The sequence below is a fragment of the Typopeltis vanoorti genome, chromosome 22 (genome assembly GCF_054136105.1).
Source record: "Typopeltis vanoorti isolate ZY-2024b chromosome 22, IOZ_Tvanoo_1.0, whole genome shotgun sequence".
NCBI lineage: Eukaryota > Metazoa > Arthropoda > Arachnida > Uropygi > Thelyphonidae > Typopeltis > Typopeltis vanoorti.
This window is the reverse complement of record NC_143570.1, coordinates 79,269,696-79,290,710: the sequence shown is the minus strand read 5'-3', so window position 1 is coordinate 79,290,710 and position 21,015 is coordinate 79,269,696. Positions and strand designations below refer to the sequence as shown.

Sequence of the window (21,015 nt, the reverse complement as noted above, 5' to 3'; positions counted from 1 at the left end):
ATTCATCTCACAGAAACTATATAAATATCTGTAAAACATTCAAAAATAAATCCACATCATGACAGTAATGCTTCCTCATTCAGCCATATCCTGCTCAATTGCATGCTAAGATGATATGAATACCATGAAATATGGTTGATACTCACAATATCAAACACTGCTATAACAGTTGGGACAAATTCACTTTATCAAGAGGAACAATGACTATGGAAGATTAACCTTAAAGAGTGATGATGGTCATGAGGAAACAGAAGTGGATAAAATAGCTGAGTTACTGAGTGACCACTTTGCAAGAGGCACTAATGTGGGAACAGACAGGGATGAATTGGAGGTTCATAGGATACTGCATAATTTCAATGTATTAGATGATGAGATATCAGCTAGGATTTTTGTGAGAATGTGTAAGGGAACTGGCAATGATTTTGACTAGGCTGTTTAATTTAAGTCTCAGCTCTGTCATATTTCCAAGCAAGTAGAAAGATGGCAAATTAGGTCCCATGCATAAGGGAGGTTCGAAGACTGCAGTAGCAAATTATAGACCAATCAGTATCTCAGGCATGGTGGTAAAAGTACTAGAAAAATTTGTCAAAAAAGAATTCAAGAATAGGTAGATAAATATATGATACTGTAAGAGGGTCAACATGGCTCTGTGAAGGGTTGGTCATGCCTTAGTAATTTACTAACTTTTTATAATAGAGTAATAGCTGAGTTGGATAAATGAAATAGCTACACGATGATTTGGTGGATTTTGCAAAGGCGTTTGACAAAATACTACATGGAACTCTATTATGCAAATTAGAACAAATGAGGATGGATGTGAAACTGGTTAAGTGAATAAGAGTGTGACTGCTGGACAGATATTAAAAGTGGTATGTGGAGGGACAGAATCGAGGCAAAAACAAGAGACTAGTGGTGTGCACAAAGTTCATCCCCGGAACCACTGCTGTTTAATTCATACATAAATAATATAGGAAACAACCTGAAAGAGAATATTCGGTTGTTTGCTGATATGAAATTTAAGTAGAGTAATAATTAATCGAGGGAATGTGGAGAGCATGCAGGACGATTTAAATAGGATGTTAGTATGGGAAAAAGTTAATGGGTGTCAGTTTAATGTCAAGAAATGTACAGTTATGTATTTTGGGATAAGCAAATTAAAAGCCATGTATATCACACTGATGGCACTGTACTCCAGGAAACAGATGAAGCTAGAGATTTAGGGGTGGTAGCAGACAGTTTAAGTTTAGAGGACATATTGCTAAGGTTGCTAAGGTAGTCAATAAGATTACTTGCCTATTGAAGAACACATTAACAAGTTCAGATAAGAAACTTATTTCTCTTTACACACATACATACAGTGTGTATGTGTATACAAGGGTGGTCTGAAAAGTTCTCAGCCTAACAATGAAAAAAGGATTATAATTTCAAAATTATTTTTATTTCTCAACATAATCTCCCGTAAGACTAATACATTTATTCTAGCGATGCGCAAGCACCATTATCCCATCCATGTAGTAGTTCTCAGTAAGCTGCAAAATACCCCTCTATAGCTGCAATCACTTCTTGATTCGAAGAAAAATGTACGGACCAGCAAGGAAGAGTTTTAGTTTTGGGAAGAGATAGAAGTAAGAGGGAGCCAAATCTGGGTAATAGGATGGATGTTCCAACAATTTGTAGTGCAGATCCCTTAATTTTCCCATTGCCAAAACACCTTTGTGGGCAGGTACATTGTCCTGATGAAAGACAATTTTTTTCTTCCCCAAACTGGGTCTTTTCTATGAATTTTTTCGTCTAGTCTGGTTAAAAGATCGGAATAATATTCTCCAGTTACTGTTTTACCTTTTCAAGATAATTAATAAACTGCGTGAGTGAGTGTATCCCTTCAACTATTTGTCTGAGTGGGACGTTTGCCTTGTGTATCTTGAGGAGACCATATAATCGAGGGATAAAAGGATGAAGTGATCTAAGTGAAAGACGGATATTTCTTGGTAACTCCAAGGTGGTTTTTAAGAAATTATTGGTCCTATTGTGTAATTCAATTGAAGGGATACACTCACCTACTTACAACCTTTCTAAGTACCTCGCAACTTTTTTAAGAAATCTTTCTGAAATTTCCTCTTCTCATATTAAAAACTCTGCTGATTTTGTATCAAAAATCAAGGACATCAAACTTAAAAAAACAGATTTAATGGCTAGTTTCGATATTGTCTTTCTCTTCACAAATGTTCCTGCTCAAGAAGTCTTCAATCTTCTTAAGAACAAATTATTCAAAAAACTCGTTACTTTACTCTCCCATTGCATAAAGTCAGGATACTTAAAATATGAGAATGAGATCTACTTACAAAACTCAGGTCTAGCCATGAGCAGCCCGCTCTCTCTGATTCTCGCAGATATATTTCTTAACGATTTTGAAGAAAAAGCTATTAACTCCTTCCCCCTTAAACCAAAATTTTGGTATCGTTATATAGATGATATATTCCTCATCTGGGAAGACGGTGTCAACAACCCCAATTTATTTTTGGACCACTTAAACAAGTTTCATGAAAAAATCTCTTTTACCTTCAAACTGGAATCCGATGACTGCCTCCCCTTTCTAGATCTGAAGCTTACAGATGTTCTGAAAGTATTAAAATCTCAATTTTTAGAAAACCTATTCATACTGACAGATACCTTCATGCTTCTTCCCATCACTACCCTCTGCAAAAATTTGATATTATTTCTACCTTAGCACACCGGACCAAATTTTTACTAACAGAAGAAACATAAATTGAAAACGAACTCCTTTTTCTTAAAAAGACTTTTATCAATAATGATTTCTCTCCTAATAAGATTGAAAATTTTCTTTCTCTCCATCACACAACTGCTTCTGAAGATCCCTCTTCCCCCAGAGCCTTTATTTCTTTGCCTTACATCAGCTCTCTTTCACCAAAACTAGCTAAAATTCTCAAGAAATTTAACTTCAGAACTTGCTTCACTACGCTCCTAAAACTTCGATCCATACTTAGTCAACCTAAAGAGAACCATCTTCCAACTCAGTTTCCAGGAGTCTACAAGATCTTATGTGATTGTTGAAAGCCATACTATGGCCAAACTGCTAAATCTATCCTTCTTTGCCTGGAAGAGCACCGTAGAGATATTTCCTACAACAGGACTAGAGCCAGCACTCTCTCTAGCCATGTTCTTTTCTCCGTTAACTCAGATGAAGGCCGCCAACACATTGTGGACTGGACACAAACTTTTAATATCCATGTGTGCTATGATGAACTTGAAAGAAAGATTGTCGAATCCAGAGAAATTGCCTTAGATTCTTCCCATATAAATAACTCCCTAAGTTTCAATCTTTCTGAAGCACACATTTCCTCTTTTCAATACTGGCGCACTCGTGACAGCATGTGGTCAACTTTTATTTGGAACTCAAACTCACATTACTGTTTTCAAAATGAAATACTGTTTTTTGGACTAATACTGTTAATGCAATTTTTAAGTCTCTGTTATTTTTTGTATATTTCTTTGATTGTGATACCTGAAGAAGTTGATCCATTCAACGAAACTAGTAAACTAGAAGTATCTTTTTAAATAAACCATGTCATCTCTTTATCTCTCGGTATCAGTCATTTAAAATAATTTATAATATTTTCTACCAAGTAAAAATGAATGTTCAGAATATATATTTATGTCATTCCTACCCATGATAGGTTATTGGTAAACCTACAGTGCATTTGTACCACGAGTGGGCTAAGGATATTTTCCCCCCATTTTTATCAATTTTATATCTACCCTATAGATATAAAATGATAAGCCTTTTTATAAAACGTTTTTGTGTCACATTTTTTGTCAAGTTATTTGAAACGTTTTGAAACTCAGGGGCTACCCTGAGTGTCGAGTCTTCAAAATTCGAGTCATCAGAATTCAAGGAGAACCAGTCTACCAGTCCAGAACTCGGGTTGGATGCCAGGGGGAGAAGAACCCACCCCTTTCGAGTTTTCAAAATTTGAATCATCATCAGAATTCAAGAATTGGCTTACTAGTCTGTAACTCGGGGGGGGGGGGGGCATAGCTGGGGAGGAAACCCCCTTTCCAGTCTTCAAAATTCAAGGAGAACTGGCCTACCAGTCAGGAACTCGGGGTTTGGGCTCCATAGATACCGGGGGGGGTCGAGTCTTCAAAATTCAAATCATCAGAATACAAGGAGAACGAGCGGCTACCAGTCCGGAACTCAGGGGGGTTGGGCTCTGTAGGCACGGGGGGGGGGGGGGGGGGGGACAGGACCCTCCTTTCGAATCTTCAAAATTCAAGTCATCAGAATTCAAGGAGAACTGGCCTACCAGTCTGAAACATGGGGGGTTGGGTGCTGTAGGTGCCAGGGATCGTGCCCCCCCCAGTATATATATATATACACACACACACACACACACACAGGTAAAGCCTGTGTAGCTCAGTGGATGTGGCGTTTGCACACCACCGCGCTTGGCCGCACGAAGGAAGACTTGGTTTCAAGTCTAGTCGGCGACTAGAGGAAATTTTTCTAAGTCTTTTTTCGACCGGTTCCCGAGTTAGTCGATCTCTGGCACGGGCAAGCAGGTTTTTCCTCCCAGAAACTTGGGTTTTTCATCCCATAAACTCAAGAAAATCGATCGTAGAACCCACATTATTTCAGATATTAAATATATTGTGTTAGGGTTAGGGACCATGAGATGGCAGCACATTTGAGCCGCCCTCTTCACTGTGTACCGCTTAATTAGCGATAGCTTTGGGCCATCTATCTCTGATTGGGTACCAGTGGAGATTGAACTGCCCACTCAGTCTCCAAAAGTTAGCTAGGGCTAAAGGACCTCGCCTACTCTCGTATATGGGAATAAAAAGGCATTAGCTGATTTTTTTTTTTATATATATACACAGGTATCCCTTGCTTCACGCGGTTTTGATTATCACAGCGAAATTAACTGCAACAATCCCTTGATATACGTGGCAAGATTTTTCATTAACACGCCTTTAACCCTGAGGAGCTCACAGCAGATACAAGCAAAATGTTTAATATAAATATTCTCACACAAGTCAGTGTATAGCTTGGAGGTCATGAGCAGCTGTGCATTCATATGTTACGAGTGATATTCTGCACTGTTTTTTGCTGTCAGTTTGATTTAACACATGTTATGTAAAGGTTTGTGATATTTGACAGTAAACTGTATCTGAGAGATACTGCGACCTCTGATGTCAGTATAGTATTGTAATGTCGTGGTTCCCTGACAATTTGAGATTATCACATTGTCTTATTATTATCTATTTCTAGCATCTAGTAATTTATTCACCCACGTTTAATTTTTTTAGCTGGTACTTCCTCCTTGGGCCTTAATGTCAGACTACAATAATTCTTGATCACCCTGATAAGAATCTCTCAAAGGATTTTATAAGAACTTAAAATTGTCTAACAAAATGTCCTCTAGTTCTCACTGATTTGCAATTACCCTTATCAACTCAGAGAAATTTATTTGTGTCCTGCACCACTCTGAGACTAGATGTCTAAAAGTATAACATCAAGGCATTGGCAATCAATGACTAATATATCACTTATTTTTCTAAAGTAAATGATCAAGATCAAAAGGAATAAATTCATCAATCATGGTCATTAAACTATTATACGTACACCATGAGTTTCCCGCTATGATTCGAACGATTTATGAGTGGTGCAGTGAAGACTAATCAGGCAAGCACTTATTCAATGTTATGACAAAATACATTTATTACTGAACTTTAAGATACAATACACAAGAACTTTTACAAGGATGATAACTTATGAAATAATGAGATTGACATGCACACTCCATTCAATGTTGGACACTTCAATTTCTCATCTCAAAATTACATAGGTTACTTTTTATACAAATCATTGGGTCCATAAATTACTCTTAATTGTTAATTGAGGGCCCAATTCCCTTGAAATCAACAAAGTGCTATCTTAACAATATGAGTGCACCCTATTCTGGTCCTTCAACTTAATTTTCTTAAGTTGGTAACATGTTCCACTAGAACCTTATAGTCCTTTAACTGAAAATGCACAAGGAACAATAATCTAACTTATCAAACTCGAAAAGAGTAAATTGACATGGAGACTCTCTTTCTCTTAGGGCAATTATTCTACTGAATTTAGACTACATTAATACAAGAACATTATTTACTTCTTAATCACACGTTCTCAAGGAACATACAATACTTAAAGCTTAAACGGGTTCCCTCGGAACAAACATTCTAAATTGAGTCAACCAATTCATAAGGAACAACCACAGGCACTAAACACATTCTCTTGGGACACTAGTAATAACTACAATACATTCTATCAAGATTACATTATTTAACCAGACATGTTCCCTCTATCTTATTTATGGTACATAGAAACGTAAGCTCTTACCGGGACTGATGAATTACTACCTCTTTAATGTGGAATACAGCGCTTTCTTCAGGCACTTCGACAGGAGATCGTCACAAGTCCACATGCAGCTCATCAGGAATCTTGCCTTCTACAGATATCTGGTCTTCTCAGGAGATTCAGGTTCTGTTGGACTGCATCTGCACTGGCCGTCTCAGGAACAAACATTTCTGAAGACTTGCTGAGTGTTCCTTTGTCTGCTCCTGATGCTTACCCTGCATTAACATGAACATAGAACGACTCTGGGCTCGAACTTCGAAGACATACATTCCATAAGAAGACAGGAGTTAAGACATCTCTTAGCTGCAAGTGAGAGGCTTCAGCGACAAGGGATCTTCACGACATGAGAGCATCAACATATAAGACCAAAACATAAGAGGGAGTTTCAGGCCTTCACAATTGTTTTATATCTCGTGCTACTTTCTTCTATTGGGCCTTTTCTCCTTTCAATCAGCACTCGAACTTTCGACCGTAATCAGCGCCACAAGCCCGTCTGGTGGGACTCTTACTTACTCAGAGGATGACTTGCAAATTTTACTGCACATGTATTGCTGGAGGCAGTATTACTCATAATGGGATTAAGTTCCAAGTTGGTGTTTAGCACACATGGCATATATTTAGCTTACCAAGAATTAACAATACAATTACAAGTTTATACAAAACCACATATCTATTTTATACAAAAAAAAAAAAAAACATTCCAGTACAAATTCTAATTAACCAAACTGGCTTTAGGGAATGGTTGACTTGTTAAACTCTGAATGAGATCTTGTTTATTCCATAACTTTTCTCGTTCAGAATTTAACAGTATGGTTTATTTATTTTTATTCTTTGTTCAATAATTTTTAGGTTGTAACTGAAAATAAATAAACCATCATGTATTACAATAGAGAACCAAAGACTTATTTATCATGCATGTCCTCTAGGACAGTGCTTCCCAAATTTCTGGATGTCAGTGCCCCCTTTGGAAAAATTAAAATATTTCAAGGCTTCCCCTTGAAAAAAAAATCGTAATATACATATATTATTATAATATTTATTGTATTTATATTCAGTACAAAATATACACAGCAAATATCACAAAAATCAAATGCAAATATTACATTTTTAGCATCTTGCATACACATTTGACATGGCACATTATCTCATATTTTTATATTTATATTGTTATTATACATTTGCAGTACAAGCACACGAAATAAAATGATTGGTAATAAAAAAAAATTAAAAACATAAAAGAAGTTTAATAACAATTTAATGATGGATATGTTTCGATACTGCTATACAAAAAGTCAATATCAGGTGAAATATTTGAAAATGCAATTCTTAGATTTCTGCTTTGAAATGAAACGTATATGAATAAGCATATATTTACTAATGTTCATTAAGCGCCGAAATACGCAGGGAGGAAAATTTGTGAACCAACACCAATGTGTGATTTTTTTCCATTAAAATATAAAAAATAACAAAAAATAAATAATAAAAATTAAATCCGTTTAATTTTTTTTACGTTTTATTAAAACGTTTAAATACGTTTTCTTTTAAGATAAAAAGATCTACTTAGTCTTAAAACATTTTAAATTTGTTTTCATTATTTCACGGACTCCCCTCAACAAAACCTACGGCCCCCAAGGGGGCAGCAGCCCACAGTTTGGGAAGTGCTGCTCTAGGAGATGTGCTTTACATTTATGGAAAATACTAAGCAAAAGTGATCTGGAGCCCACTCCACCTTTACTACAGTTGCCCATAAGATTGGTTATGCTTGAATCCACCAAAACTTTTAGTTTTGTATTTTACTTTTAGTCTATATATTCGGCATGAAACTTTTGTAGGTTCTATATTCAGCTATGAAATAATGTTGGATTCAATATCTACTTAATTTGTACCATCATGTATTATATTTGCAGTGTTTTTTCTTTATGTTTTTTTGCTTTTTTGCCAGGGTCTGGAGAGTCATTTTGCTTGTTATCATAGAATTTTATAAAACTGTTCAAACGACTCTTGATAACTTCTTGTGATAAAAAATTGCAGTAAATAATGTAGGTACAAGCATTTATTAAACATTTACTTTGCATTCATTTTTTATCTTTCCTAAGAGTACCATATAAAACGAACTATTAGTATAATCGATCAGGGATGAATTGCACTTTTTACCATTGATTATTAGATTTGATTAATGCGATTTTGATATACGCGGTAACATCGATGGATTAATTAACCATGTTAATCGAGGGATACCTGTGTATGTATATGTGTATATATATATATATACATGGGTGGTCTGAAAAGTTCTTGGCCTCGACCATATATGGAAACACTATTGGGACAATTTTTTTTTTCTAAGTTGGCACATCTGTCAAAAGCATCCATGTGAAATTGCAAGTCATTCTATCAAGTAGTAAGTTCTATACAGCTATCTGAAGCAAAAGTGTTTTCTGTATATAGACAACAAAATTAATAAAAAACCTAATGTTTTGGATACTGAGGAGATATTTTTAATATGTTTCTATCAAAGAGAGGCTTGGAGGTCTGAGTAATTCCACAAAGAGAAATCTCTTCTTGTCTGGAGATTTGAGTACTATCAAAATTAAGATGTTAAGGAAAGTTATTTTTTCCCAAAAAATAAAAGAGGATTGAGTTTTATTAGCATTGAAAGATAACAAACAGTTATTAGCACTACACTGAAGAACAGTTTAGAGATCAGAAGACTTTATAAGATATATTCTGCAAGTTCCGGTGAAATCCACCAACAAACAAACAAACAACAACAACAAAAAAAAGGAATAACATATTGTTACCAGCAAATACTGGAACAGCTGATATATAGAAGGAGAGATTTGGTGAAAGAATGAAGCCTTGTGGAACACTATCATTAGCTGCAAAGTTTGAGGATAAAGATCCATCTACCATCACATGTATCCAGATAGAAAGCTGACAATCTGATAAGAAGTTACATCATATAATGGTTTGACTTTCACAATTGGGATATCAAGAGCAGCCACTTGAGATTCAAGAAACTTTTCTGTGACATCTATCCAAAGGTGGGTGATATAAGCAAGAAGATTCCCTATTAATCAACAGTGAAAGAATCCATACTGGTGATATTTTTTTAGTTAATTAGTTTACAGAGAGAGTTGTAGTTGATTAGGAATAAATTTTTTTCCCCATTACTTTAAAAAGAATTGAAGCATGAGAAACTGGGTGGCCTTCATCATCATTCTTAGAAACGGGTTTTATATAGACTAATTTTGAAACTTCAGAATGGATAATATAGGAATAAAGAGAATATAATGGTCGCATAAAAATCCATTATGGGGGACAAACCTTTAGAACAATTGGCAAACTACTATCAGGACTAGACTTTCTAGAAAGATCAGAAAACAAGAAAGGACAAGAATAGAAGAATCTTGTCCAGCTTAGACAAGACTCCTCTGAATCATTTTTTGGTCAAAAATGAGGTATCAAATACTGTATGTCTGGGATGGTAGGAAGCCATTTACAAGGTCATCAACTTAAGTAAGAATTGGAAGAAAAGTAAGAAGTTAGAAGATTAGTTTTTTTTTTCAAAGCACAATTATGCAACAGAACTATCTGAGTGTAAAAGAGGTAGAAGTAAAGTTGGGCAAAAGTTATAGCTAACAGCTTTTGTAAGAAACCAGAAATCATGACTGAAATTTGGATGATGCAAGTTTGTAGATAATTTTAGCTCATTCAAAATATTTTCAAGTCAACTGTGATATGCTTCATTCTTTTGTTACCAGGCTTTACACTTTGGGAGAACCAAGGCTAGCTAATGAGTGAGAATTTGAAGTGCAATAAACGTTTCCTTACCAATAAGATTTGCTTCGGTGATATATTCAGCGCTTTTTTTTTATTAAGATATTGAAAACTTGAAAACAAAAATCCAACTATAGTAAATGAGTGTAGAAAGATAATTTCATCTAAAATGCGTGGAAAGGCTTACGTGTTCATAGTACATATTATTTATTTTCACTGTATTGATGACAAAACAGAACGATAAGAAAATAATATTTATTAAATTATATTTTCTTCACCAATACATTAATAAATATTATTTTCTTATCACTCTGTGTTCATCAATACCATGAAAATAAATAACATTATTTTATTTCAACCAGACAACACATGGCTGTGTTAGTGTTGTTTGTGGGAAAATAAATCAACTTCAGATTGTGGTCTCAATTGTATAGAGGGGAAAACAAAAACAACATTCACAGCATAATTAGAAAGCTCACTAGTAAAGAGTAGATTAGAATATCTGAAGAGTGGTTAGTGTTATCGTATTACTGGTTATTTAATAACTAACAAACATTATTGAGTTGGTACATTTTGAAAAATTATGGAGACAACTATCGTGTTATAGAGTAAAAACTTTAGTTTAATATAAACCAAAATCAACACTCGACATTTCGACCTTCATATCAAGGTCATCATCTGGAGCATACACAATATATACAGAGAAACAAGCTACACTACAATCTACATGGTCTGCTAAAGTTACTGACCAACCGTTACTACAATTATTGGCCTGACCTCTGGTGAAAAAAAAAAAAAACTTAACTTTACTACATCAAAGCTAGAGTTCTATTATTATTATTATCTATTAAATTACAATACTAAGAGTTGGGCTGTAGAGCAACATGTTTATATATATATATATATATATATATATACACATATATATATATATATTTTTTTTTTTTTAAACAACGTGATTATACATATAAATTTCAACCAATTGGTATGGAATAGTTTCCTTAAGTCTGCTATATGCTAAGTGGGCTGAATATGTGCCATCCAAATTCTTGGAATTTTTATGCCACCATTATTGTTGAGATTAGAGTAGTTAATTAGAATTTCATAGGCTTCTTTAAATTTTCTTTTATATCAGGTTTCTATTATATGATGTAAGGAGCAGGTACTTTTCAATCAATTTGGTGTAGGATGTTGAGAGCGTGATCTGAGAGGCTTGCTTCACCAAAATTATTATATTTAATGTCTTTTTTTTTTTTTTTTTTTTTTCCCCCGTATAGGGATTGTACTTCCTGTTTCACCAATATAAGGTAAGTTACAGGTGCAGTAGATGCAATAAACTCCAGGATGTGCCAATGGGAGGAGAGGATCCTTAGAAGAATTGAATATGTTTTTTAATTTTATAGGTGGTTTAAAAGTGGCACTGAGATTATATGGTGCAGGATTCTATGGATTTTTTCTGATAACCCTTTAATGTATCGGATGGCTATGGTTTTACTAATCTATATTCTTTTTTGATGAAGTTTTTTTATGAAGAACTTTATTAACAGTATTTTTGTTATATCCATTATTTTTTGCGATGGGTGGCGATATGAGTTTGCATGTATATACTGCCAGTATGTGTCGGTTTGCGGTAAACCGTCAAGGATAGACTGCCTGAGGGAAGACGAGTGACAAGTGTGTCCAGGAATGGGAATGAGTTCTGGTTTTCAATTTCGATAGTAAACTGTATGCGTTCATGTTGTTTGTTCAGGTGGCTAAGGAATGTGTTTAATGTTTATGTTTGGCTTAGATACATTGGCAATGTTTTCTTTATCTGGCCACACAGTCGACAAACATTAAACACATTCCTTAGCCATCTGAACACATACAAGAACATAAAAGACATTAAATATAACAATTTTGGTGAAGTACGCCTCTCAACACCCTACACCAAATTGACTTGCTCTTTACATCATACAAAAACCTGGTATGAAAGAAAATTTAAAGAAGCCTGTGAAATTCTGATTAACCACCATAACCTCAACAATAATGGTGGCATAAAAATTCCAGGAATTTGGATGGTGCATATTCAGCCCACTTAGTATATAGCATACTTTAGGAAACCATTCCATACCAATTAGTTGAAATTTATATGTATAATCACATTGTTTTTTTTTTAATATATATATATATATATATATATAAATAAACATGTTGCTCTCCAACCCAACTCTTAGTTTTGTAACCTAATAGATAATAATAATAGGACTCTAGCTTTGATGTAGTAAAGTTTTTTTTTTTTCCACCAGAGGTCAGGCCAATAATTGTAGTAACGGTTGGTTAGTAACTTTAACAAACCATGTAGATTGTGGTGTAGCTTGTTTCTCTGTATATATTGTGTATGGTCCTGATGGTGACCGTGATATGAAGGTCGAAACATGGAGTGATGATTTTGGTTTATATTAAACTAAAGTTTTTACTCTATAACACGGTAGTTGTCTCCATAATTTTTCAAAATGTATTCTGATCACTGTGTAAGCATGAAAGAAAGGATTATTGGGTTAGTGGTTAGTGTTATAGTATTGCTGTAAGCTCATGAACAATTTGTGAAAGATCACTGGTTGTGCAAATTTCTAGGCATCTCTATTATGCTTATATGTCTAGTTAGAAAAGGAAGGCTACATATTATGAACATCAAAATCTCAAGAAAGGATGGATTACTAATAGGCAAGTTGAAGAAAGTAAATCAATAAAGCTCAAAATGATTGAGAGTATTAGAAGAATGACAGAGAAAACAAATGAATTGAAGAGAATGAAGAAGAGATTTCCAGCCAAAGAAGATAAAAGAGAAGATTCTAAATTGGAACCTGGAATGATATATCAGAGCAAATATTCACAAATGCCACATTTGAGACAAAGAATGTATAACTGAAAAAACTGATGTGAGCAGGTGCTTGAAGATGACAAAATCTGAGTTTCTGTTAAAAAAATAAATAAGTAAATAAAAAATATAAAAAAAAAGCAAGTGTGGTTTTGAAGAATGGAGATGGAACCAAACATTATGAAGTTGAAAGCAAGATCATTTATATTTGTGAAGTCAATCTAGAAGGCTTCTTCAGGAGGTTAACCTTTCCAAAGCACATCTGACAAAATAGTAGCAAGAAAACTATTAAGTAACCATTTATTATTATGATGATCACCATAAGACCCCATGGAGTCACAGACTCATCTATTTAACCATCTTAAAGCTGTACCTCTCAATAATGTCTGAAAGATGAGAAATATGCAATGAGAGAAGATATGCCAGTTTGGTTGGCCGAGTAGTTAGCCATATAAACCTAACCTTTGCCCAGAGAGAACAAAGATGCAAACTCCAAAGACAACTAGAAGAAAAATGCCAAAATGGAGACAACAGTTGGATGATAGACTACAAACAAACCAAACTAGTGCAAAAACCAAGTGACGCCACTTGTAGCCACCAAGGAAACCAGTATGCAAAAACTGCATAGGAAACATGCATGACCCCTGCAGTCAAATCCGCCTCACAGAACCTTGCATATCCACTTTACCAACATCCGTGGCCTTAATTCCAACCTTAATAGCATCCATTACCATCTGTAGTCCACCAAACCTCACCTACTTTTTTTAACAGAAACTCAAATCTCACCTTCCCCCAGCACTATCCATCTCAACTTTCCTAACTATACACTATTTAACTCCTTTCGATCCAAGAGTGGTGTCTGTACATATATCCGCTCTGAAATACCCTGCCAGAGAGCACCTAACCTAGAATTGCCCAACTTCGACCTTCTTTGGCTGAAGCTATCCCTCCCCTCACTCAGTCAAATTCATCTGCTGTCTCTATCACTCTCCTAATACCACCAATCATTCTGAGCTCTTTCATTTCCTCTCCCTAAAAGTTGATTTTCTCCAGTCCCACTCTCCTAATAGCAAAATCATCCTCCTGAGTGATTTTAATGTCCATAACACCAATGCTATCCTCTTCCAGTTGTACAGATCCTACAGGCAGAGATGCTGAAACATTTGTCATCACTAATGACCTTACACCAATTGTTCAAAAGCCAACCAGAATACCAGATAACCCGAACCACTCCCCAAATATCCTAGATCTCTTCCTTACTAATGACCCCTCCAAATATGTAGTGAATGTAATGAGCCCCCTGGGTAATTCTGACTACAACCTAGTGCTCATCTCCTCCCCAATGCAACAATGCTTACACAGTCATTCCCACACAATAGTTTGGCATTATAACAGTGCCAAATGGGACAGTCTCCGAGACTACCATGGTAGGATTATTGTTTCTGGTCTTCCAGTCCAAACATATGCACCGAACCTATCACCAAAGTAATCTTCACTAGCATGAAAACATACTTTCCCCACACCACTCTGAACTGCCGTCCCCTAACTAAATCCTGGTTCTCCAAAAGATGTGCCAAGGCTGTACAAATGAAAAATTAGGCCTGTCTTGATTTTTGCAGCCCGTCCAAATGGCAGTCATGCCTTTTGGTTTCTTGCCAAGGCAATTGGTCATAACTTTTGCCCTACACTATTCTCACCTCTATCATACCCAGATGGCTCAGTTGCAACATCACCCACAGAAAAAGCTAACCTCCTGACTTTACACTTTACACATTGTCAATTATTCACATATAATTGACAATGGCAAATGCCTTCCAGTCATTCCAACTGCCCAACATACAATACCCCTGTATCCTTATGCCAAAAAGATATCATAAACCTGTTGTCTAAATTAGACACAAAAAAATTCCCTGGTCCAGATGGCATTCCTCCAATTGTCCTGATGGTCTGCACACCAGAACTGACTCCTATCCTATGCCATCTCTACACACTCTCTTACTCCACTGGTATATATATCCCAAAGCCTGGAAACTGGCCTATATTCAACCTTCCTAAAAAGGGTGACAAATCACTGCCATCTAACTACCACCCTATCTCACTCACTTCAGTCCTATCTAAAGTGATGGAGAAAACCATCAACTCTCAACTCCTACTCTACCTTGAAGGTACCCAGCTATTAAGCAACCACCAGTACGGATTCCGTCAAAGCCAATCAACAGGAGATGTACTCTCATACATCACCCATCACTGGATAAATGCTATGGAGAAATTCAATGAATCCCAAGTTGCACTAGATATCTCTAAAGCCTTTGACCGGGTCTGGCACAAAGGCTTACTAAGCAAACTCCCATCATTTGGACTGTCTCAGGACTTCTGCAGATGAACTGCCAACTTCCTGTCTGGATGAACACTATGTGTGATGGTAGATGGTTCCCTATCCTCTCACCATCCAACTAACGCTGGGGTCCCACAAGGTTCAGTTTTCTCACCGACCCTCTTCCTTCTATATATCATTGACCTACTTCAGTTGGCCTCTAACCCAATACACAGTTTTGCAGACAACAATACATTACACTCCTCCCTCTCATTTGACAAACCTTACTCTACACAACTCACTTCAACCCACAGAACATCAACCACCACTGCTCTTAATTCTGACCTCCAAGCCATCCTCCAATGGGGCTCAGATAACCTTGTCAACTTCCATGCTAGTAAAATCCAGTTCTGTCTTATTTCTCACAAAAAAGAACCATTTTCCCCCAGCATTGTTTTTGATAACATTCAAATTCCCAGACAAGATGAGATTTCTCCTGTCGGAATTACACTGGTATAAACATATTACAACCAGTGCATCCTCAGCTTCCAAAAAACTAGGTTTTCTCTTTTGCTCAAGACGCTACTTCACCTCTAAACAGCTGTAAACATTATACAAATCACAAATCTGCCCAGCTATCGAATACTGCTCTCACATTTGGAGTGGGGCTCCTAAAAGGTTCCCTCAAAATGCTTGACTCAATACAGAGGAAAGCGATTAGACTGATAAATGACCCATCTCTCACCGACTAGCTCCCCTCACTTTCACACAGACAGTTGGTCTCTGTGATTTGTATATTCTATAAATATTTCCATGGGAAATGTTCATCGAAAACAGCATCAATAATTCCCCCACTCTGTGCTAAGCCTATTGAAACACGTACAGCTGCCACCTAACATCCTTTCACAGTACACCTTAAAACCCACAAAATAAGTTTCTTTTCCTACTCCTTCATCCCTGCTACTGCGGTACTGTGGAATAGTCTTCCCTCCTGATGTATTTCCCAAGGAATACAACATACAGGCTTTTAAATCAAATGTTATTTCCTAAGGAATACAACATACAGGCTTTTAAATCAAATATAAACAAGTTTCTCCTTTCCCAACCCACTATCCATATACAGTACTAACGTACTACAGGTTGACCAGCCAACCTCTCGTATATGGGCCCAACATGAAAAAAAAAAATTTATATTCCTTCCAAAAGCACTTTGGAAGGAATATAAACATCGAAGTGATCACGAAGCCTATGAGCAGTATAAAACACAAGCAAAAAGGATAACTGGTATGGTAAGGAAGAATAAATCAGATTTCGAGAGAAAAATAGCCAAGCACACCAAAGCAAATCAGAAGAGTTTTTTCACTATGTAGTAGGTAAGAAAAGAATGATCACAGAAAATTAACTTTACTCTGGGCTGATGGTAGGAAAGTGACAGAAGCAGAAAAAATAGTTCAGTTACTAAGTGATCACTTTGCAAGGATATATCATCCAGGTGGTTGCTTTGCAGTTACTCAGGTCATGGAGACTGATGTGAGAAATGAAGCAGATAAACTGGAGGTACTCAGTTAACTGTAAAATATCAATGAGAATGCAGAAGTGGGCCTGGACAGTATGTCTGCTTGTGTGATTTGAAAATGTGCAAGTGAACTAGCAGTGCCTCTGATGAAGTTATTTAATTTAAGTCTCAGCTCTGACAAGGTTCCAGAAGAGTGGAAAGAGGGTAAGATAGTTCCATTACAAAAAGGTGGCTCAAACAGAAGTAGCAAATTACAGACCAATTATTATCTCTAAAGTGGTGGTTAAATATGTACAAATTTGATGTTAAACAATGCAGCATCTACATGTGTGCGTGGTCTGAAAAGTTTTTGGCCTTGACCCTAAATGGCAACACTATTGGCGATTTTTTTTTTTTTCTAAATTAGTACATCTGTTATAAGCATCCATGTGAAATTGCAAATCAATCTATCAAGTAGTCTGTTTTATACAGCTATCTGAAAACAAAGTGTGTTGTCTGTATCCCTTGAAATGGATAAAATTTAGTATTGTGAGGTTATAAAATTCTTTGTAAAAGAAGGATTAACACCAAAAGAAATTCATTTGAAGTTCATAAAAGTTTACGGGCACTCTTCTCCTTCATCTTCGACAATTAAGAAATGGGCTGCCGAGTTTAAACATGGCTGTACCAGCCTTGAAGATGATCCACGTGAAGGCCGTCCAACAGGTGTAACAACAACACAAATCATCAATCAAGTGAATGATATGGTATTGGATGACCAACAAGTCAAAGTGCACGAAATTGCTGAGACTATAGGCATTTAAAAAGAACGTGTAGGATATATTTTGCATGAAGAATTGCAAATGAAAACAGCTTTGCGCAACATGGGTACCGCGCTTGCTCACAGCAGATCAAAAACGCAGTCACATGAAAATCTCTGAACAGTGCTTGGAGCGTTTTAACAAGAATAAAACTGCTATTGTATGTCGATTTATTACTATGGATGACACTTGGATTCACCATTACACATCAGAATCCAAACAGCAGTCAAAACAGTGGATAGAAGCCGGTTGTTCAGTGCCAAAGAAGACAAAGTCGGTTCCATCAGCAGGAAAGGTCATGGCATTGGTGTTTTGGGATGTTAAAGGCAGTTTATTAATTATCTTGAAAAGAGTAAAACAATAACCGGGGAATATTTTCCAATCTTTTAACCAGACTAGATAAAAAAATTTGTGAGAGTAAAGACCTGGTTTGCAGAAGAAAAAAATCATCTTTCATCAAGACAATGTACCTGCCCACAAAGGTGTTTTGGCAATGGGAAAATTAAGGGATCTGCACTATGAGATGTTGGAACATCCACCATATTTCCCAGATTTGGCTCCCTCTGACTTCTATCTCTTCCCAAAACTAAAACTCTTCCTCATTGGTCAGTGTTTTTCTTCGAATCAAGAGGTGATTGCAACTGTAGAGGGTATATTGCAGATCTTACTGAGAACTACTACAGGAACAGGATAATGGCGATGGAGCATCGCTGGAATAAATTTATACAAATTTAATAACGGAAAACTCACATACAAAGATTATTTAATAGTATAATTTTCGCCTGTGTGTCACAGGCATCTTCAGTACATTTTAAGCTCAAATTAAACAATAATTGACAATTCCAAAAAGTGCCACCTAAGTAGCTTGTGTAAGATAACTAAAAAGGTCAATAAATTTCCTAACAAAAAAATAAATAAATAAATAAATAAATGTATACAATAAAAAGTTAGAAAAGATTAGCTGATTTATAAAGTACTATCTCCCATAAAGGGGATAGATGTAAGCCGTCGGATCTGTTTAAGTTAGGAGAATGAAGTGAAGTTTCACATGTTTCTTTATAAAGGCGTTCCATGAGGAACCGACTTTTGTGAAGGACTCTTATCTTTCTCCAATGAACTCTATGTCTAGTGAAGATGGCATGTTCTGCAAGTCCAGACTATTCAGGTTTAAAGTATTCAATATAAAATTGGTGTTGTTCTAGCCAAATAGAGGCAGATCTTCCTATTTGTCCAAAATAAGATAATCCACAAGAGCAAGGAATCTGGTAGACACCTGGATAATTATATTATTAAATAATCTTCATACGCGAGTTTTCCATTATTAATTTTGTATTGATATGCCTACTTACAGTATACCTCTTTTAAAATTTATGGAATAAATTCATTAGTATGAAGGGAGATTATGTTGAAAAATAAAAATAATTTTGATTCATTTCGTTTTTCCATTGTTAGGCCAAGAACTATTCAGACCACCATCGTAGAAGCCATTTAATTGAGATGGAACGTCTTCTATCACTTTGGACTGAGGATTGTAACCAAAAAATAATACCTCTTAGTACAAGAATTATTCAGGCAAAAGTTCTCAATATTTTTACATCACTGAAAGACACCAAATTTTAAGAGGAAACTTTAGGATGGTTTGACCGTTTTAAATATCGAGCTGGACTGTATAACATAAAAATAACTAAAGGAATCTGCTAGTGCTGATAAAGATTCTGCAGCCAAGCTTCCTGAAGGATTGCAAAGGATAATTCAAGAGGGTGATTATGACGATCGTCAAATATTCAACATCAACGAAACAGGTTTCTTTTGGAAGCATATGCCAACAAAAACTTTCCTAGCTGAAACTGATGCATCTCAACCAGGATGCAAAGTATCTAAAGATCGTTTTAAGCTTTTATTAGGAAGCAATGCAGAAGATAACTTTAAACTCAAGCCTATGTTAGTTTATCATGTGCAAAATCCAAGATCATTAAAAGGATGTAACCAAGAAAAGCCTGCATATGAAGAAGATAAGATGTGCGAACAAGAAGAGAATGCTATGAAAAAAAAATAACTGCAAAAGAACTTGAGCTAGTTTTCAATCACACTGAGGATGCTAAGGAAATTTTGTTTGATGCTGATATGGAATGAAGCTTTGAAGTCTGCCGAAATCTTAATAAAGTGATCGCCAATTATTGCAAATTACACACCATGAGGAAATACACTACACCAGAAAATGAAGTGGTAAGTTTTCTTTCTGCCTCTAGTTCACAGCTGTTATACACAATGAGTCAGGAGGAATGCACATAACTTAGGAAGATTACAGAAGTAGTATAATTTGTATACAAAAACACAAATATGGGTACTTAACAGAATGTTTTATTATGCAAGATTGCAAACTAAACCATTCTGTCAAGCACCCATATTCGTCTTTTTGTATTCAACGAATACTACTTCTGTAATCACCCAAAGTTATGTACATTCCTCCTGAATCATTATGCATAAAAGCTGTGAGGCAGAAAGAAAACACCATCATTTTCTGGTATATTCCCTCTTAGTGTGTACCAGAAATTATAATATTAGAACAATATTTTGTGACCAGTTTGTAATCAAAAGTTGCTTCTGCTAATCTATTCTTTGTCACCATTCTTATTTAATAATCTCTTATATTTTTTCTAAAGCACTTTTAACTGCATTCACCCAATGGTGCACACTATCTCCACTGTTATTCATCATCTATATGGATTACTTTAAGAAAGAAAGTGGCATTATTATTATTATTATTACATGACACCTCCAGGGAGACCAAAGACTCGTTGAGGGAGGGCACCTACTCAACAACTCTCTGTCTCCGCCACTCAATCCACCACTACAGTGGACCACATAATCTACACCAATGCCATCTACTGCCCACTACCACCACCACTAGTATTTTCACAGACAATCACAAACATCCATGCCCACAGCATGATTCAAACCCACTAACCTTTTGGATGGAGAGCAGATACGCTAATCACTCAGCCAACCAGGATGACATCAAAATCGGCTGATATCAAATTGTAGACGTTAATTTCAGCTCTTCACTCTATGAGATGATGTTTGTTATACTCTTAACTAAATTGAATAACTGCTACAATAACAATGGTATGAAAAAAACAAAAACTATATAGCAAAAAAAAAAAAGGTTCGATGCTATAATGAAAAGATAATATGCTGAGGAAGACCAAGATCCACATGAACGAATGCAGTTAGAAGTGCATTAGAAGACCAAAATACAGTATCTGACAGTTAAGATAACATGACAAAAAAAAAAAAAAAAAAAAAAAAAAACAGACTAATTTG

At 35.8% G+C, this 21,015-nt stretch overlaps 1 protein-coding gene across 5 annotated transcripts in view; it reads right to left on the bottom strand.

The window, feature by feature from the left end:
* Nucleotides 1–21,015, bottom strand: part of MetRS-m (Methionyl-tRNA synthetase, mitochondrial) — a 392,083-nt gene that overhangs the window by 250,948 nt on the left and 120,120 nt on the right. The window lies entirely within an intron of this gene.